General features: G+C 46.8%; 1 pseudogene; it reads right to left on the minus strand.

Moving 5' to 3' along the window:
• Positions 1 to 591: 591 nt before the first annotated feature.
• Positions 592 to 2,558, minus strand: LOC118578285 (annotated as a pseudogene).
• Positions 2,559 to 10,007: the final 7,449 nt, after the last annotated feature.

Here is a 10,007-nt window from a genome sequence, read left to right on the forward strand (position 1 = left end):
GAGAAGGCCAGAAGAGGATATCAGGTCCCCTGGAACTGGAGTTACAGATGGTTGTGAGGGACCATGTTGGGTTCTGGGGTTCCTCTGCAGGAGGAATCACTCTTAACCGCCGAGCCATGTCTCCAGGCCTGCCTCAATACGTCTTTTTTTTTTTTTCTTTCATCACTGAAGGCAGTTTATTCAAGTTCCCAAAACAAATCAATTATTTCTGGATTTGAATTACAGATATAAGACCAAACTAAAATATGAAAACAAAAGCTTCCATTCAGTGAGAGCTGAAACCAGTGAAGACATTCCTAACAACTGAACTTCTTTCCCATAAATACTTTCCAGTTTTTCTTTCTTTCTTTTTTTCTTTCTTTTTTTTTTTTTTTTTTTTTTTTTTGTGTGTGTGTGTGTGTGATTTTTCGAGACAGGGTTTTCTCTGTGTAACAGTCCAGGCTGTCCTGGCATCTGCTTTGTAGCCCTGGCTGTCCTGGATCTCGCTTTGTAGACCAGGCTGGCCTCGAACTCACAGAGCTCTGCCTGTCTCTGCCTCCCGAGGGCTGGGATTAAAGGCACATGCACCACCGCTTTCCAGTCCTCAAGGGTCTACCAGGCCAGGCCCTGCGCTGCCTTGGCTCTGCTTTTTCCCGTTTTTCCTCTCTCTTCGCCTTCAGTCTTTTCCTCTGCCTCTGGTTCATCCACACTGGGTGCTGTCCATGCTAGTCTAGAAGGGTCTTCTTGTTTCTCTTTTGAGAAACATCCTCTTCACCGTCCACCGCACACTGCATTTTCTCCTGGCACTGCTTGGGGACCACCACAGTCGCTGTCTTCGACATCTTTCATGAGAGCGTCACCGTCAACTCTGAGAATACTTTTAAGTCTGTTGAGCTCCTTTGGGGCGTCTTCTTTCTCTTCTCAGCCCGCATCTTCCGTTTCCACTTACTCCGTAAGCTTTTAGCCGTGCTTTACCTGAGAAACACGACTGCACTCCACACGTAGGACACCAACCCTCAATGCGTCTTAATATGCTCCCTCCACTTCCTCACATGTGGAATAGAGTCAAATCTATTGATTTCTGCCAGCTGTTATTTCCAGGCCAGCTTTGACTGATTGGCTTTTCCCTTCATTATGGGCAGATTTTCCTATTATTTTCAATCCTAGTAGTGTTAGTTGGTATGAGATAGTGTGTGTGCGTGTGATTTGTTGTCATTGTTTTGTTGCCATTGTTTGGTTTTGTTGTTGTTTGTTTTGCCTTTCTTGCCAAAGCAGGTTATAAACTTCTGGGCAAAAACATCCTCCAGAGTAGCTGGGGCTCGGATGGGCTGTGTTTCTTGTCACTGTGACAACGCCCCAGCAGAAGCAGCTTCTTCGGGAGAGAGGTGTGTCCGGACTCACTTTTAGAGGCTGTATTCCATCCTGACTGAAGCTTGGGGCACAACTTGTTCATACCTTAGGAGATGGGGCAGCAGAGCACAGGCCGAACTGAGCCAGGCTACAACCCACCTCCAGTGACCTGCCTCTCCCAGCCAGGCCCCACAGCCTCCCAAGGCGTCACCACCAGCTGGGGGTCAGGGCTTCAAACACACGAGCCTGTGGGGGACACTTCAGACTCAAACCATAACAGAGCTATAGGCACACACCACTGTGCCCGACTTATTCTGATATTACTGAAGAATATTTTTGAGCTCTGTTCTGGAATAGTTAAGTTACTTGGAACAGACTAATCCTTTTGCGACATACTTTTGAGCCTTTGTAAGACCAGGACTGCCTTCATCTAGGACTGATGCCCCCTGAAGAGCATCTTCCACAGGCTTACCCAGTGCCCCATGAAGGTAGAGCCTGATTTTTCAGGCTGGTAAAACACGGACTATTATTACCTGCTAGAGCTCCAAGGGTGCTGCGGCCTGATCCACTAAATGGGAACTTCCTGCGGCTTCAGGTAGGCTCATATCTGCTCTAATGGTCCTCAGCAAACCCTTCCGCTCTCTGCACTGCAAACCCCCATCTCATCTTCCCGAGGACTGCAGCCGGGTGGGCCCCCTGCCCTCAGCTCCTCTCCTCCGCTCAGGTCCATGGGGCTCCTGTGGACTCTCCATTCCGGGAACTCTCTCCAGCTACAAACCTGGCCATAGCACGGCTCGTCACACTTGTTTTCCTTCTGTTAGGAATCACCATCCCACATCACCTACTAAGTGTTTCCTGTCTGAAAATAGTTAGTTCATTTACATCCCCTGCTTTTTCATCATTTAAGGCAGAGGGGTAAATTTGGTCCATTGTCCCATCTTGATTAGAAATGGAATTTTTTTGAGGGGTGTTTTCTTGTTTGTTTTTTGACAGACAGTTAGCACACTGAACTCTGGAACATTTGGAGGCCTCGTCCTTTCTGATGAAGATGCTTTCCCCAGGCAGCCAAGGCCTGGGGTGACAGACCAGGAACCCAGGGCAGGCACTTACTCTCTGGGGCTGCAGCCCTTCGACACCAAAGGAGACACTGCTAGGGAGTTTCCCTGCAGGGAGAGAAGGCTGAGGGCAGATGATTTCAGTTGGGCTGGTGATGCCATCTGGATCTGCATGTCGATGAGGTGTTTGCTAAGGGGTTCAGCACAGAGGGATCGATCAGAGCACTGCCTATGAACAAAGGAAACGGGGCAGTGAAGGCCCTTGGGAGGGTCCAGCACCATCTATAAAGGGGTGAGCGCGGGTTTGCCTCTCTTCCCTGGACCAGCTCTGTAGCCCTTACTGTTTTCCAGCCACCTGGTCCTCACTTTCCCTTGTTGGGGACAGATGAATTCACCTCAGCCCAGTCCAGCTGAATGCTTCATGGCACATCAGAGAATCATCACAAGCCTCACTTTACAGTAAGGAAAACAGAGAAGTCCCTAGAATAGTGACTTCCACAGGGCAGAGCAGACTGCCCGCTCCCCATGCCTTGCATATCGAATTTCATCTTTCTGTGTCTGCCTGCCACCTACAGGTAAGCTCCCATGCTATTCCTGACCCAGGACCAGCTAATAAGGGCTCAAGATGTGTGTAAAACTGAAATAAACGGGTGGAAACAGAGAAGTAAGTCCTCGATCTTTTTTTTTTTTTTTTTTAAGATTTATTTATTTATTATGTACACAGAAGAGGGTGCCAGATCTCATTACAGATGGTTTTGAGCCACCATGTGGTTGCTGGGAATTGAACTCAGGACCTCTGGAAGAACAGTCAGTGCTTTTAACCTCTGAGCCATCTCTCCAGGCCAGTCCTCGATATTTGAGGAATTACAAACCCCAGAAATCTAGGGACACTGGAACTAAGGATGGAGTTGGTGATTGAGTAGTTGCCTAGTATGTGCACATCACCCGTTCTCCCAAGACTCGGGGTAGGGAGAGCCCAAAGGCCTTGCTTTACAGTCTCAGTGCTAGGGCTGGAGAGATGGCTCAGTGCTTAAGAGCCTGTACTGTCTTGCAGAGAACTCAAGTCCAGTTCCAGCACTGACTCTCACTCCAGGGTATCTGACACCCTCTTCTGGCCTCCACAGGCACCTGCACACATATGTTCATAGACACACACACACACACACACACACACACACACACACACACAAAAAAAAAAAAAAAAAAAAAAAAAAAAAAACCAATTAAATAAAAACGTACAATCTTAGGGCTGAGGGGCAGGGACGAGGATATATTTCAGATAGAAGAGTGCTTGTCTAGCATGCAAGAGGCCCAGGGTACAATCCACAGTATGTGGTACACACCTGTAAACGCAGCACTGGGCATGTGGAGGCAAGAGGATAAGTTGCCCTTGGCCACATAGTGAATTCAAAACCAGACTGGGCTGCACTAGACCTTGTCTTAAAAACGAAATAAAAACTTAAAGACTAGAACATTCCACAGCTTCTAGTTACAGTCTGTGTAATGTTTTCTTAAATTATTTGTATTAGTCCATTAAATAAATATTTACTGCGCATCCACCATGAACAAGCCCTGGGTAGCTGAAATGAGAAGTGTGAACCCTGTTCAAATGCACATTTAAAAGTCAGGAGTGGTGAGCAAACGCAGAGTCGGTACAAGCCATGAGTAAAGTCACTATTATTTCCAAAAGTCCAGGTCATAGGAGGTCACTTTTTAATAACATTGTTACCTTTCTGGACTTTCCAGGCACAAAGAACTGATCAGTGGGCCAGGGGATGTCACAAGCATTTTCTATTCAGAACAGTTAAGACAGATTCTGGGACAGCCACAGAAAACAGAAGAAGATTGGATCATAGAGTAAGTCTGGGCAAACCCCAGAAAAGTCAAGAAAGAACTGGTGTGTTAAAAAGTTATTTGAGGGGCTGGAGAGACGGTTCAGTGGTTAATAGCACTGGCTCTTCAAGAGGACCTGGGTTCAATTCCCAGCACCCACATGGCAATTCACAACTCTCTGTAACTCCTGTTCCAGGGGATCCGACACCCTCACACAGACATACACACAGACAAAACACTAATGCATACAAAATTATTTTTTAATTTTTTAAAGAGTTATTCAACTCTAGAGCCAGGCGGTGGTGGCGCACACCTTTAGTCCCAGCACTCGAGAGGCAGAGGCAGGCGGATCTTTGTGAGTTCGAGGCCAGCCTGGTCTACAGAGCGAGATCCAGGAAAGGCACAAAGCTTCACAGAGAAACCCTGTCATGAAAAACAAAAACAAAAAAAAGATTCAGGCTGTGTATGTCAGAAATGTATTGGGGGTGTATTAAACCCTGTGAGGCCTTGGGTTCAATCCCCAGCAGAGGAACAGGATAAGCAGGGGCAGGGAGAAAGGGTAGTAGGAAGGAGGGGGGAGGAAGGAAGGGATATTAAACAATGAGGTGCCTGGATGTATTAAGTGTTTGATATCATATCTCAGAGGCAGAGTCCTCTTGGAGAGCTCCGTGTCTGCCTAAAGCCCAGCATAATGATTGACATGTGTCAGAGACTGTTCAATTTGATGTAACTCAGGGTATGATGAGGAAGAGTCACTTCCCCCACCAGCCAGTTCACCCACTCTTGTTCCTAGCAGGTTCCTCTCCAGGATGCACCAGTAGGTGTGATTAAGTCCACCAGAAGATACCTAGAAGACTATTTACAGCAGCCTCACTCATGACAGCTCAAACTTGGGGGCCAGCCAGATGCTCCAGGGCATGACTTACAAGTAAGCTGTGTTTTAACCACACAGTGCAACAGTGAGCGGAACAAACCACGCAGCACCGTGAGTTAACTGCACGGGCATCAGTGGGGAACGAGAAGCCAGAAACCCATGCACATGTTGCTTCGTTCCATTTATATGAAGCCAAACAGGATCAAAAGAAATGTATGATATAAACATCAAGAGAAACGAATCTCACACCTGTAATCCCAGGACTGGAGACTTAAGCAGGAAGAGGACAGCCTGGGCTACACAGTGAGTTCCAGGCTAGCCTGGACTATATAGAGTGAGTCCTTGTCTCAAAAATATAAAATTAAATAAGAACAGAAATAAAGACTAAGTTTGAAATAGTGTGACTAAAGGGGGGTACAGACAAGCATCTTGGTTGGGATTATGAATATAGATGTATATGCACATATGTACACAAACACACTTACACACATGTGGAAGTATATATCAGCTTATACAATTAATTTAGTGTGTTTTATGAGGTTGTAAGAAGAAAATTATTTCTTTCTGTGATGACAAACACAAAGAGAGCAAAGTACCACACACACACACCCCAGCCCATGGTGTCACTAATTAATCACCAGACTTCCACTGTGGAGCTCAGCCTCAGAACCAATTCAATCTGTGCTCCCAGTGGTGTGCTTTGATACAGAACCTGCTGGCTTCCCCTCATGCATACCTAGTGTGTGCACTGCATGCCCAGTGTGTGCACTGCAAGCCCAGTGTGTACACTGAATACCTAGTGTGTGTACTGCATACCCAGTGTGTGCACCGCATGCCCAGCGTGTGCATCGCATGACACCGCTCCAGTGGATGGTCTGCACATAGAGTGGCAGTACCAGATTATAGCAGGTGGCGACCCCATAGCCACCCCAGTCTGTACACTCTGATTTCACACAACAGAATCACTTGTTAATGTGCATCTCTGAATGTGTCCCATCATTGAGCAACATGTGCCTGTGACTTCCTTCAATAAGAGGTTTAATAGAGGTGCCCTGTCGGCCTTGTTCATTCAGCTGAGTTTTGAGAAGTGGAGAAGCCACTCCCTGGCTCCTGGCAGCTTCCCTGAAGCCCAGGTTCAGACCCAGGAAGAAATGGCCTCTCAAGTGCAGATTGAGGTGTGGCAGGGTAACAGTCTAAGGACACTAGATTGAGAAGACCCCTCAGCAGAGCACAACCCAGCCCCCAGGGAGCCGGGAGTCCCAGCAGGCTGCAGTCAGATCAGACTAGGCTGATTCTAGCATGGGACAAACCAGATTTTCTCCCCTGGCAGGGAGTGGAGAAGGAAGAGAAAGAGAAACACTCCCCTGCAGGAGATGGCACTCTGTGACTTGCCTAAGGTCTGCTGGTGTCCTCAAATGCAGCTGTGAGCAGCAGCCCCCAGCTTCTGGCATTTTCCCAGTGCTGGTTACACCTTCAGCTAGTGCTTCAAGGCTCACAAGCTCCTCCACATTTACACTGGGGGCTGGGCAAGGCACAAGGTCTCTTCTACCCCGGCTTCTGTTGTTTTGGTTTGGTTTGGTTTGGGTTTGGGTTTTTGGTTTTAGGTAAGATCTCTAGCTTAGGCTGGCTTCAAACTCTCCATGTAGCTGACACTGATCTTGAACTGCTATTCTCTTGCCTCTACTTCCTGAGTGCTGAGGTCACAGGCAAGAGCCGTCACACCCTGTGTATGCCATGCTGGTGCTAGAGTCCAAGTATCATGCATGCTAGACAGTGCTCAACCAGCTGAGCTACATCCCTAGTTTGTCCCTACTTTAAAATAAGAAAACTAAAGGTTGGAGACACAAGTAATTCATGAACATCTTAAAGATTCAAACACAAGTTGGCCTGACCCCAAAGCCCATGCATGCTCCTTCTCCAACTCAGAATTCTACATCCCGCCATCCTGCCAATCAAGTGAAAGGGTGAGATGAGCACCCCCAGACACTAATGGGCAGACTTCTCCTTCACCTTTCTCAATAAGTAGTTAGAGCAGCAGTTCTCAAGCCAGGGTCATGACCCCTTTGCAGTCCAACGACCCTCTCACAGAGGTCACCTAAGACCATCAGAAAACACGGATATTTACATTATAATTCAAAACAGTGGCAAAATTATAGTTATGAGGTAGCAAGAAAAATAACTTTATGGCTGGGGGTCACCACAACATGAGGAATGGTATTAAAGGGTCGCAGCATTAGGAAGGTTGAGAACCACTGTCTTAGAGGGTGTGCCCAATCCTTAGAGATTTACTGGAAACTATCCCTGTGGGCCCTCTGCTGTTTACCAATCTTTGCAAGTCCTTTGCCTTCATAAAATCACTTTTGTTGGCTGTGTATGGTAGCACACACCTTTAATCCTAGCACTTGTGAGTCAGAGCCAAGCAGATCTCTGTGAGTTCAAGGCCACCTTGTTGTAAAATATTATTTTAAGATGTGTTACATTTGGCTATGCTGCAGAACAAATGTTTTAGTGATGCAAAGATGTGTTGCATTCCTTTATGTTGCATTTGTTTAACTCTGTGAAGCTGTGTTACTGTGCCTGTTTAAAACACCTGATGGTCTAATAAAGCACTGAACAGCCAATAGCAAGGCAAGAGAAAGGATAGGTGGGGCTGGCAGGCAGAGAGTAAATAGGAGGAGAAATCTGGGGGTGGAGGGAAGGAGTGAGAGAAGGAGGAGGAGCAAGAGAGATCAGGAGCAAGAAAAGAAGGGGCCAGCCACACAGCCACACAGCCAGCCACACAGCCAGCCACACAGCCAGCCACACAGCCACACAGCCACACAGCCAGCCACACAGCCAGCCACACAGCCACACAGCCAGCCACACAGCCACACAGCCACACAGCCACACAGCCAGCCACACAGCCACACAGCCAGCCACACAGCCACACAGCCACACAGCCACACAGCCACACACCCACACAGCCAGCCACACAGCCACACAGCCAACCACACAGCCACACAGCCACACAGCCACACAGCCACACAGCCAGCCACACAGCCAGCCACAGAGTAAAAGTGAAAGTAAGATACACAGAAGTAAGAAAAGGAAAGAGCCCGGAGGCAAAGGTAGATGGGATAATTTAAGTTAAGAAAAACTGGCAAGCAACAAGCCAAAATAAGGCTGAGCATTTATATTAGAATAAGCTTCCCTGTATGGTGTATTTGGGAGCTGGGTGGTGGGCCCCCAAAGAGCTAAGAGCAAAGAGTAAAAACAAACAACATCAGCTAGTCTACAAAGCAAGCTCCAGGACAGCCAGGACTGCATAGAGAGACCCTGTCTATAAAAAAAAAAATGATTTTATTGCCATTTACTAGGGCTTCAAGAGAGGAAAACCAGATTAATTCAACCAGCTATCATTATCCTATCATTATCCATAAGATCTGGGATCTTCTATGCATTTTTATAAACAACGACTGTTTTAAGTAATAGCTCACACAAAACCCATATACATAAAAGCTAGGCATGGTGGCATACTGCTGAAATCACATCACTTAGGAGGCTGAGGCAGGAGGGTGACAAGTGTCAGGCCAGTATGGACTACACAATGAGACTTTACTTAAAGCACACACACACACTCACACATACACATGCATGCATGCATATACATGTATATTCATGTAATCACAAATTTGGGGATGTAGAGCAAGGAGCTGGCTTGGTGGATCAAACTGTCTGCTGTACAAGCATAAAGATATGAGTTGAAATCCTTGGCACCCACACAAAGATCCAGGTGTGGAAGCATACACCTGTAATCTTAACACTGGGGGCAAAAACAAGAGCATCCCAGGGGCTCACTGCCTGCCAGTCTAGATGGCATGATAAGTTCCAGGTACAATGAGAGACTTTGGCAAAAGTGGATAAGGTGATTAAAGAAGACAGCTCAGCATCCTCTGCCTTCACATGCACACAAATGGGCAAGCATACTCACAAATGTCAAATGTATATGCAGGCACACACACACACACACACACACACACACACACACACACACACTAGCTGGGGTGCGTTGGTTGTAACATGGCTTCTCTCCAGTGGCCAAACTGTCAAAGATCCTTTTGCAGCTAATTAACAAAAATGGAATGATCAAATTAGAACAACACCGTTTTGAACACACCAGTTAATTAATGGATGTAAGCACTGAGCACCAGCAACTGTGGCATCCCTCCTCAGCCCCTCCACATGCACAGTAACAAGACATTATGTCCCTTTTGATGAAAGAGAACATCACCACCTCAAGCTGTAAAAAATAATCAAAGCCTAATTCTGATGAAGCCTCTAAAAATACAGGCAGAGGACATGCTGAGCTTGTCATTAGTAAAACCTGGGATCAGGGGACAGCTACCAGCTGAAAGTCCCTGGGTTTTACAACATACATTATAAGTGGGGAGGCAGACTTTTGCATAAAGAGAGGCTTAAAAGATACATCAAAGTAAAACGTATGTAGATGCACAGCCAAGTTCATAGCCACATTCTTCACAAGAGCCCGGAGAAGAAGCTTAGTGTCCAGGAGCAGGTGAATGGATAATGGAGCGTGGGATGCACATGCAATGTAATGTCGTCCCAGCATCACAAAAGAGGGAAATTCTGGTATATGGTGCAACATGGACTCTTAAAGGACATTGTGCCAAATAAAATAAGTCAGCCACACACAAAAACAAATAGAGTTGTATATGGCAGCTCACACCTGCAATCCCAGCACTCAGGAGGTGGCTCTCTGTGAGTTTGAGAAGGTACTCATGGGTGATAAAATCATAAATAAATGCAGGGAAGTGATTCCCATGAAAGCCCAGAGGGGAGTTAGTTGGTGTGGAGGAAAAGGAGAGGGCCGAGGAGACTTGTCAGCTGCATTTCCTGCTCAGGGTGCTGCTTCGCCA

Source organism: Onychomys torridus, chromosome 1 (assembly GCF_903995425.1).
Source record: "Onychomys torridus chromosome 1, mOncTor1.1, whole genome shotgun sequence".
In the NCBI taxonomy this organism is placed as follows: domain Eukaryota; kingdom Metazoa; phylum Chordata; class Mammalia; order Rodentia; family Cricetidae; genus Onychomys; species Onychomys torridus.